Below are 9,713 nucleotides of genomic sequence, written 5' to 3'. Positions count from 1 at the left end.
CTCACACACACACACACACACAGAGCGCTCACACACACACACACACACAGAGCGCTCACACACACACACAGAGCGCTCACACACACACACACACACAGAGCGCTCACACACACACACAGAGCGCTCACACACACACACACACACACAGAGCGCTCACACACACACACACAGAGCGCTCACACACACACACACACACAGAGCGCTCACACACACACACACAGAGCGCTCACACACACACACACACACAGAGCGCTCACACACACACACACAGAGCGCTCACACACACACACACACACAGTATGGAGGTTGATGCCACTTAATCACATGTGTTCTGCATGTGCACAAACATTGAGTCGCAGTGGAGGAGCAACACGAGCTGTGAGCTTCTGCTGGTGACTGAGATTGAATCTGAACCAGCGTATACAGAGTTTAACAAATTGTGGTACAGTGAATCAGTGTTTTATCTGAGCTGACCATTTCCAAACCATAACCCTGTATCCGTACAGTCCTCCTGTGGAGCTCTGAAGTGGTTACACAGTGGAAAAGCTGGGACTCCCAGTTCCAGAAACGCTGTTCACTGTAGATATTTCAGTACACGGTGGAATGGTATCTTATCTAGGACATTCGTTATAATCAAGGAGCTCTGGAGACATTTTTATTGTACGATTGATTTACAGAGTGAATGATGGGACAATTATTTGAATATTATAACCAATATTTGTTATCACTGGTACAAGCAGAAATGACAGTACTGTAAGCTCAGCACAAAGTCATTCAGTAGTGTTGCAGATGTGTGTAAAAGTTGCCTTTTAAAAATCAAAGCCCCTTTCCTGACTTGAAATCCTTGTCCTTATTTAAGTCCAGATTATGCAGCAGGTTGGGAAAGTAGTCGGAGTGGAGAGAATCCTCACAGTGAATGAGTTTGGTTCTCATGTATGCTTGTAAACTTACTTTCTTGTGCAGAGATCAAATCCCTCCAGAAAATTGACAAATAATCACTTTGGTTGTTTTTAAAAACACTTCAAATTTTAAACTTGGCGATTGCAAAGCTTTTTCAAACCAGACTAAATATTGATTAAAACAATCGCTGAAGTAACAGTGAATCGTGCTGCCTGTATAAAGCTGACAGATTTGAACATGATTCATGGATCTGTTGTGCTGAAGTCTATTCTTTGTAACGCTTGGCTGATTCACAGTACTACAGTAAAGGGTTTATTTGAGTGCACAGTTGTTGAACATTTCCCATATAAGATCCACAAGTGACCCTGTTCTGATATATAATAAAGCTGCCTTATCCTCTGGACAGGGAAAGCAGATTTTCTTGTGTTTGCCTGAAAGCCGATCACAGTCACATAGTATTTGAAACCAAGCCTGCATCACATGAATCTACTTTTCTTTCATTGGGCATCACTGCCTTTGGCTGTGCAAACATGCTTCTAGAGCCGTGGCAATCCCCCCTCATCACCAAGAGTTCCCGTGAGTGTGAGAGGCGGTGGATCCCCCCTCATCACCAAGAGTTCCCGTGAGTGTGAGAGGCGGTGGATCCCCCCTCATCACCAAGAGTTCCCGTGAGTGTGAGAGGCGGTGGATCCCCCCTCATCACCAAGAGTTCCCGTGAGTGTGAGAGGCGGTGGATCCCCCCTCATCACCAAGAGTTCCCGTGAGTGTGAGAGGCGGTGGATCCCCCCTCATCACCAAGAGTTCCCGTGAGTGTGAGAGGCGGTGGATCCCCCCTCATCACTAAGAGTTCCCGTGAGTGTGAGAGGCGGTGGATCCCCCCTCATCACCAAGAGTTCCCGTGAGTGTGAGAGGCGGTGGATCCCCCCTCATCACCAAGAGTTCCCGTGAGTGTGAGAGGCGGTGGATCCCCCCTCATCACTAAGAGTTCCCGTGAGTGTGAGAGGCGGTGGATCCCCCCTCATCACCAAGAGTTCCCGTGAGTGTGAGAGACGGTGGATCCCCCCTCATCACTAAGAGTTCCCGTGAGTGTGAGAGGCGGTGGATCCCCCCTCATCACTAAGAGTTCCCGTGAGTGTGAGAGGCGGTGGATCCCCCCTCATCACTAAGAGTTCCCGTGAGTGTGAGAGGCGGTGGATCCCCCCTCATCACTAAGAGTTCCCGTGAGTGTGAGAGGCGGTGGATCCCCCCTCATCACTAAGAGTTCCCGTGAGTGTGAGAGGCGGTGGATCCCCCCTCATCACCAAGAGTTCCCGTGAGTGTGAGAGGCGGTGGATCCCCCCTCATCACCAAGAGTTCCCGTGAGTGTGAGAGGCGGTGGATCCCCCCTCATCACCAAGAGTTCCCGTGAGTGTGAGAGGCGGTGGATCCCCCCTCATCACCAAGAGTTCCCGTGAGTGTGAGAGGCGGTGGATCCCCCCTCATCACTAAGAGTTCCCGTGAGTGTGAGAGGCGGTGGATCCCCCCTCATCACTAAGAGTTCCCGTGAGTGTGAGAGGCGGTGGATCCCCCCTCATCACTAAGAGTTCCCGTGAGTGTGAGAGGCGGTGGATCCCCCCTCATCACTAAGAGTTCCCGTGAGTGTGAGAGGCGGTGGATCCCCCCTCATCACTAAGAGTTCCCGTGAGTGTGAGAGGCGGTGGATCCCCCCTCATCACCAAGAGTTCCCGTGAGTGTGAGAGGCGGTGGATCCCCCCTCATCACCAAGAGTTCCCGTGAGTGTGAGAGGCGGTGGATCCCCCCTCATCACCAAGAGTTCCCGTGAGTGTGAGAGGCGGTGGATCCCCCCTCATCACCAAGAGTTCCCGTGAGTGTGAGAGGCGGTGCAGCCAAACTGCATTGAGAATACAAATACACTACAGGCCTGCTCTGCTGTGAAGAGGAGCTCAACATCAGCACAACAACTTTCGTATCTGGATCCAAGTTTTGACATTTCAATTGGATTTGGGCAGAATTTGTTTAGATTTTACACAATTATTTTTCTTGTTTCATTCTCTGCATTTCAAATAATGTTTTTTTTTAAACACGCAGGTAAATAAATGGCTACACTAAAGTGTATTTTGTGAGCTCTACATTCTTTTAATACTGCTGCTTGTTGTACTGTAATTCGAGTTACTGTTATCCCTTTAAGAGCACAAAGGCCTTGTTTGCTTACATTACAGTTTTCAACTCTGCAAACATTTGCCACAGGATGTAGTATACAAGAGCTGCATATGTTAATGCTGTCTGGCACAAGCTGTGTAGTTTTCCCTTTTCGTCACTGGCAGTGCCATTGTGAGCACATGCTGTGCAGTTCATATGCTGCATAATTCATTAATAAGACTGACATCTCTGACAGTAAGTAACACTGGGGTTTTTCCACTGTACTGTCATTGAGATCTTAACAGGCAGGCGATTCCAACAGGATTCATATACGGTACAGTAGAGTCGATTTGGATTGCCTGCTGATTGAAATATCCTTCATCACATTGCAAAAGGCAATGCAGTGTGTATACACAGCACAGTATACTGCATCACTGTACCTAATGTAGTGTGTATACACAGCACAGTATACTGTATCACTGTACCTAATGTAGTGTGTATAGACAGCACAGTATATCACCGTACCTAATGTAGTGTGTATACACAGCACAGTATATCAATGGCTGTGTTATGGGTGTCACTGGTACAGTGCAGACTTGGTGGTTCTTGCATAATCTAGTCCATCTGATTTCTCATAGGCTCTTGCCTGTACTTCTCAAGTCACTAAACCAAAATTATATCCGCCATGTGGAACACAGTGGCTTCTTCTGGACAAAGGAGCCAAACAGAATCACATGCCACACAAAGGAGCCTAAAGCAACAAATGTTTCCCCTTGAGATGTTCCTCATAGTAGTAAATGGTGCTGACGGGAACAAGCTGGAGTTTATTGCCAAGCAAGATCATAATGTGCTCTTTGATTAGTACAGTGTGTCCTGGGTTTGTGGAAAACAGATTTATAGATATGAAGTGCAACTGTAGGAAAGGATAAGGGAAACATTTTGTTTAATGCATTAGAGCATAAGAAAAGTTAAAACAATAGGAGGCTATTCGGCCCATTGAAGTTTGTCTGGTTCCTAATAGTGAATCAGAACCAGCAACATGGCTTTGCAGCCATTTCCATATACTGTAGGGACTGCAATGGAGAAATCACCTCTTCCTTTTCCTCAGTCTCCAGTTACCCTTCTGATGCTTTGGGTTCAGGTTCTTCATGACTCGCACCCTCTTCACTGAATTCTCTCTGAAACCACAATGTCCTCAGGGTAATGGAATGATGTTCTGTATCCTTGTAAATGGGTAAGAAAGCCATGTTGTAAGTATCTGGTGACGCTTGTGATGTAAAACTAAGGAGTTCAATTACTGGAGTGAAATCCTGCACTCTGATTGGCTAAGAGGACATCTGTAGTGGATTTCTTGTGCTGTACAGTACAACTTAACAGCAAAGCAAACGGGTGGTGTTGATCTTGAGTGTCCATTGATTTGTCATGACAGTTAGTCTGTAATTGCTTTATCCTGTCTGTATCCAGGGTCAGAGCCGTACGTCAAGCTTGGTAAGAAATGAAAGTGCAAGTCCATGGTGTCTCCCATGATGACAGCGAGTGGCAGAACTAAATTCCTCCACCCGTTTTTAACTGATGTCGCTTTTATGCTTCTCTGGTGAACTCTTTCAACACTGCCGACCTGTATTCAGGTCCAGGAAAGAACTCCCTCGGAAGTGAATGAAAGGCCAGTATTGTTTGTGTTCCATAACGCTGCTGTATTGCTGCAGTGCTAACAGATTGTTGATCCAGAAGAAGAAACGGTGTGCTCAGGCTTACTGTACAGTACATTCCAAAGCTGTGCTGACAACTGGCACGCTTTCAGCTGTTTAGTGATTGAGATCAGCCAAATACCCTGCAGTCGCCTCTGATTAACATTGCTCCATGAAAGATGTGGAGTCTACAGTGCAGGGCAGTGGTACTCAACAGGCCCTTGAGATCCACTCCAGTCCTGGTCTTTATTCCAGCCAGGTCCTAAATCACTTGATTGCTCCTTAACAGCTTCAATTAACTACATTAGAACCTGCTTGGAGTAAAAACCTGGACTGGATTAGCTCTTGAGGGCCAGTTGAGTACCACTGGTGTAGGATATACAACAGGATACAATATCACATTTTATTAAAGGGTTTTCTTTGAGATTTGTGTGTAAAATGTACACAAGTATTGATTAACATGTCAGCTTTTAAAAATAATGTAGCCTTTTCATTGTTTTAATTACAGTAAAATGAAATATTTTGGGCTGACTGTATTATTATTGTATTTGTCATTGTGTGACAACTGCAAATGTACTGAAGGAAACCAGCAAGTTCATCAAACAGTAGGAACATCCTGCTAATGTTATTAATATTGCTGTTTGGTTTCTTTAGATCACATGCTTTGGTTACTACAGTACCCGCTGTACAGAAATGGTTTGAACATCCAAATCCAAATCTCTTCTTACAGAGTTAATAAGACTTAACCCTGCCAAACAAATGCCTACCTGCTTCTAAGCTTTTCATACCACAGTGTTATTACATTGGACAGTCTCTGTGTAAACCAGGCTTTCTTGCCGTGTACAGTGATTTAAAAGTGCTACTTATTCAAGAACATTCCACGTGGTGGTGTTGTGTTTAAGAGGCGTTACCATTCCTAACTTTCCAGGAATCATCAGTGTTCGATGGATGTGAACTCCGGATTTCTTGTCTAAGTCACGCACTGCCAAAAAAACAAATCTAGACACTGCAGACAGAATGTGACCTTCCCCAAAACCTTCAAATTAAATGCAGCATATGGTAGTTTTTCTACTAGGAGCGAGGCTGTTTGGAGACACCACCCTGTGTGTAATTTAATAAAAAGACGTGACCTTTTCACTGTTCATTTTTATGTAGCATGATCCTTGGGAGAGAAGGACCGCATCTGGGTCTGAGGGTAGAAATGTTTGCTACCGTGTTGGAACACTGACCGTATATAAGTTTTGAAATGAGTTTGGCATGCTAGCTCTTAACATCACAGTGTGTCTCAGCACCTCTAAGCTGTGACGTAGTTTGTAAAAGGCTGTAAGTGGGTGGCATTGGAGATGAAATGAGAATGTGTTGTAGTTGAGCAGAGCTCAGCATCTCTGTACAGAGTTCCATGTTCTGTATATTACTGGGCTTCGTGGTCCGTTCTTCAAAGGTACAGTTTGACATTTGAGACTCCTTCTTCGTAAGCATTTATTTATATTGCTCACTCCAGACGTTTTGTATGGTTATGCCATACTGGTGAGGTTGTTAGTTTTTTGTGTTTGTGTGCTTTCTTCTTTTTCTAATCTGGATCAAAGGACACCCACGGTAGCTGCTGTGTCCAATCATGCTGACGCATGACCCAGAACAGCCCGTTTCAGACAGGCTAAGCCTCCTGCACTGGCCAGGAGTCACACAGATCAAAAGCACTTTCATGCTGGGAGATGTGTCTCCTGCCTCTGGCCCCCGCGCAAAGGGGCGGAAAGCTGCATTTGGAGTTTGGATGCAGTACTCTCGCTAGCACAGTATCTTGCCATTATGTTGTCTTGATGCTGGTGTCTGTACTTACGTTAAGATCTACAGTAATCTATTAATTCTATCAACCCCCCTGTATCAAACACAGCACACATGCCATACACTGTATGTCTGCATAGAGTGCCTGCTATAAAACTAGAACATGTTTACCAGAACATAACTTCCAGGCTTTAGGCTTAATATGAGTGTATTTGTATTTCATTGTTTAGCAAATAAATTCTACACCTTGAGGCGACGGCATGCTTCAGTAGATAAAGCCAAGATCACCAGGCAGGTCACTGGTCTTGTGTGTGTATTTCAACAGTGTTGTCAAAGTCCTCTCTAAGGGGGGGGGGGGGGGGGGGGGGAGTAAGGATAAGAATTGCTGTTGTCAAAGTCAAGATACAAATAACACAAAAAACAACAAAAGTTTGTTCAAATGTAAAAAGGAAAGTCCTGTTAAAAGGCAGTCAATGAAACCAGTTTCTGCAGCCTGTACATATTTAAGAAGTGCTTCAGTACTGTACCTCACCCCCTCTTCCTATGAAAGCGCTGGCAATCATTAACCTGCAGGAATAATATTGCAGCTGGAAGTGTACATATCCAGGGGATGCTCTCCAGCACCTTGGTTACAGCTGGTTTGGATCATTGTAAAACTCAAGAGTGTCACCTCTTCATTATTTGCAAACATTGACAAAGACAAATTCAGCTTGCTTTTTTAACAGGTATTGTTCAGATTGTGTACAAAGAGTAACGCTTATCTTGAAATCGTCTTTGGTAACACACACACATGATCTATGTAATGCACCCCCTTGTGTAGAAAACATGACAGAAACCAGAAGGGTTTTATTATAATACAGCAAGTCATGTGTGGTACAAAACAATAAGACTATTGCAAGTACATCTTCAACTACAAATAGTATTAATAAAAAGGGTTAATATATTCACAAACTACCCTAGCATTCATCTTCATGTATTTCAAAGCCTTGCACAGTCTGGTAGGACACCCAGCTTCTGTCATCATTGTGTTCAGTCTCCCCGTACTTTGTACTGTAGGGAGTGTGTACAGGAAAAGCACTTTGATTAAACCTTGTTGAAATACACACACCTGCAAGACCTGCCTGGTGATCTTGGCTTTATCTATTGAAGCATGCCGTCCCTTTAAGGTGTTCTTGTTAAGGAAATGAGCCTGAACTAGGCTGTGGATCCTAAAGCGAGTAGCCTTCTGCTATGGACTGAGGCCTGAAACATATGGGCAGCAGTGTTTCATGTGGACCGTGATTTCTCTTTGTCCTAAGATAATAAGGCTGTGTGGTCCAGTGGTTAAAGAAAAGGGCTTGTAACCAGGAGGTCCCTGGTTCAAATCCCACCTCAACCACTGACTCATTGTGTGACCCTGAGCAAGTCACTTAACCTCCTTGTGCTCCGTCTTTCAGGTGAGACGTAATTGTAAGTGACTCTGCAGCTGATGCATAGTTCACACACCCTAGTCTCTGTAAGTCGCCTTGGATAAAGGCGTCTGCTAAATAAACAAATAATAATAATACAGATTATCTCAAGATAATACAAATTGTCCTGAGGTACAAATCAAGATCATCTAAATGTCAATATGATCTTGATTTGTACCTCAGAAAAAGGAAGAGCTGCCTGGTAGCACTGGAGTGGCAGACAGTGATGCACTGCCATGTAAGTTACAGTGACTTGTCGTAACACAGCAGAACAGGCTGGCATTCAGCATGAATGTTTTTAACAGTCTGTTCTTGCACTGTCGTGTTTCTGTTCTTGCACAGTCGTGTTTCTGTTCTTGCACTGTCGTGTTTCTTTTCTTGCACTGTCATGTTTTCTGTTCTTGCACTGTCGTGTTTCTGTTCTTGCACTGTCATCTTCCTGTTCTTGCACTGTCATGCTTTCTGTTGCACTGTCGTGCTTTCTGTTTTTGCACTGTCATGCTTTCTGTTGCACTGTCATCTTCCTGTTCTTGCACTGTCGTGTTTCTGTTCTTGCACTGTCATGTTTTCTGTTCTTGCACTGTCGTGTTTCTGTTCTTGCACTGTCATGTTTTCTGTTCTTGCACTGTCGTGTTTCTGTTCTTGCACTGTCGTGTTTCTGTTCTTGCACTGTCATGTTTTCTGTTCTTGCACAGTCGTGTTTTCTGTTCTTGCACTGTCGTGTTTCTGTTCTTGCACTGTCATGTTTTCTGTTCTTGCACTGTCGTGTTTCTGTTCTTGCACTGTCATGTTTTCTGTTCTTGCACTGTCATGTTTTCTGTTCTTGCACTGTCGTGTTTCTGTTCTTGCACTGTCATGTTTTCTGTTCTTGCACAGTCGTGTTTCTGTTCTTGCACTGTCGTGTTTCTTTTCTTGCACTGTCATGTTTTCTGTTCTTGCACTGTCGTGTTTCTGTTCTTGCACTGCCATGCTTTCTGTTCTTGCATTGTCGTGTTTCTGTTCTTGCACTGTCGTGTTTCTTTTCTTGCACTGTCATGTTTTCTGTTCTTGCACTGTCGTGTTTCTGTTCTTGCACTGCCATGCTTTCTGTTGCACTGTCATGTTTTCTGTTACACTGTTGTGCTTTCTGTTTTTGCACTGTCGTCTTCCTGTTCTTGCACTGTCATGCTTTCTGTTGTACTGTCATACCTTCTGTTGCTCTATCGTGCTTTCTGTTCTTGCACTGTGGTCTTCCTGTTCTGTTTCTGTTCTGTTTCTGTCGTGTTATTGTACCACTGGGAGACAGGTACGATGTTGTAGCGTTGTCCCATCATGGGATGGTTAGTGTACCACTGGGTGACAGGTACGATGCTGTAGTGCTGTCCCATCATGGGATGGTTAGTGTACCACTGGGAGACAGGTACAATGCTGTAGCGTTGTCCCATCATGGGATAGTTAGTGTACCACTGGGTGACAGGTACGATGCTGTAGTGCTGTCCCATCATGGGATGGTTAGTGTACCACTGGGAGACAGGTACAATGCTGTAGCGTTGTCCCATCATGGGATGGTTAGTGTACCACTGGGTGACAGGTACGATGCTGTAGCGTTGTCCCATCATGGGATGGTTAGTGTACCACTGGGAGACAGGTACAATGCTGTAGCGTTGTCCCATCATGGGATGGTTAGTGTACCACTGGGTGACAGGTACGATGCTGTAGCGCTGTCCCATCACAATTCCTCCAGCTCATTTATTAGAACTCTGCTCATGATTTCTTT

The 9,713-nt window shown here is 44.8% G+C and overlaps 1 protein-coding gene across 2 annotated transcripts in view; it reads left to right on the top strand.

Moving 5' to 3' along the window:
• The window catches only part of LOC117408099 (adenylate cyclase type 5-like), a 79,040-nt gene that overhangs the window by 25,808 nt on the left and 43,519 nt on the right, over nt 1-9,713 (top strand). The window lies entirely within an intron of this gene.

This window comes from Acipenser ruthenus, chromosome 10 (genome assembly GCF_902713425.1).
Source record: "Acipenser ruthenus chromosome 10, fAciRut3.2 maternal haplotype, whole genome shotgun sequence".
Lineage (NCBI taxonomy): Eukaryota > Metazoa > Chordata > Actinopteri > Acipenseriformes > Acipenseridae > Acipenser > Acipenser ruthenus.
This window is presented reverse-complemented; position numbering and strand designations above follow the sequence as displayed.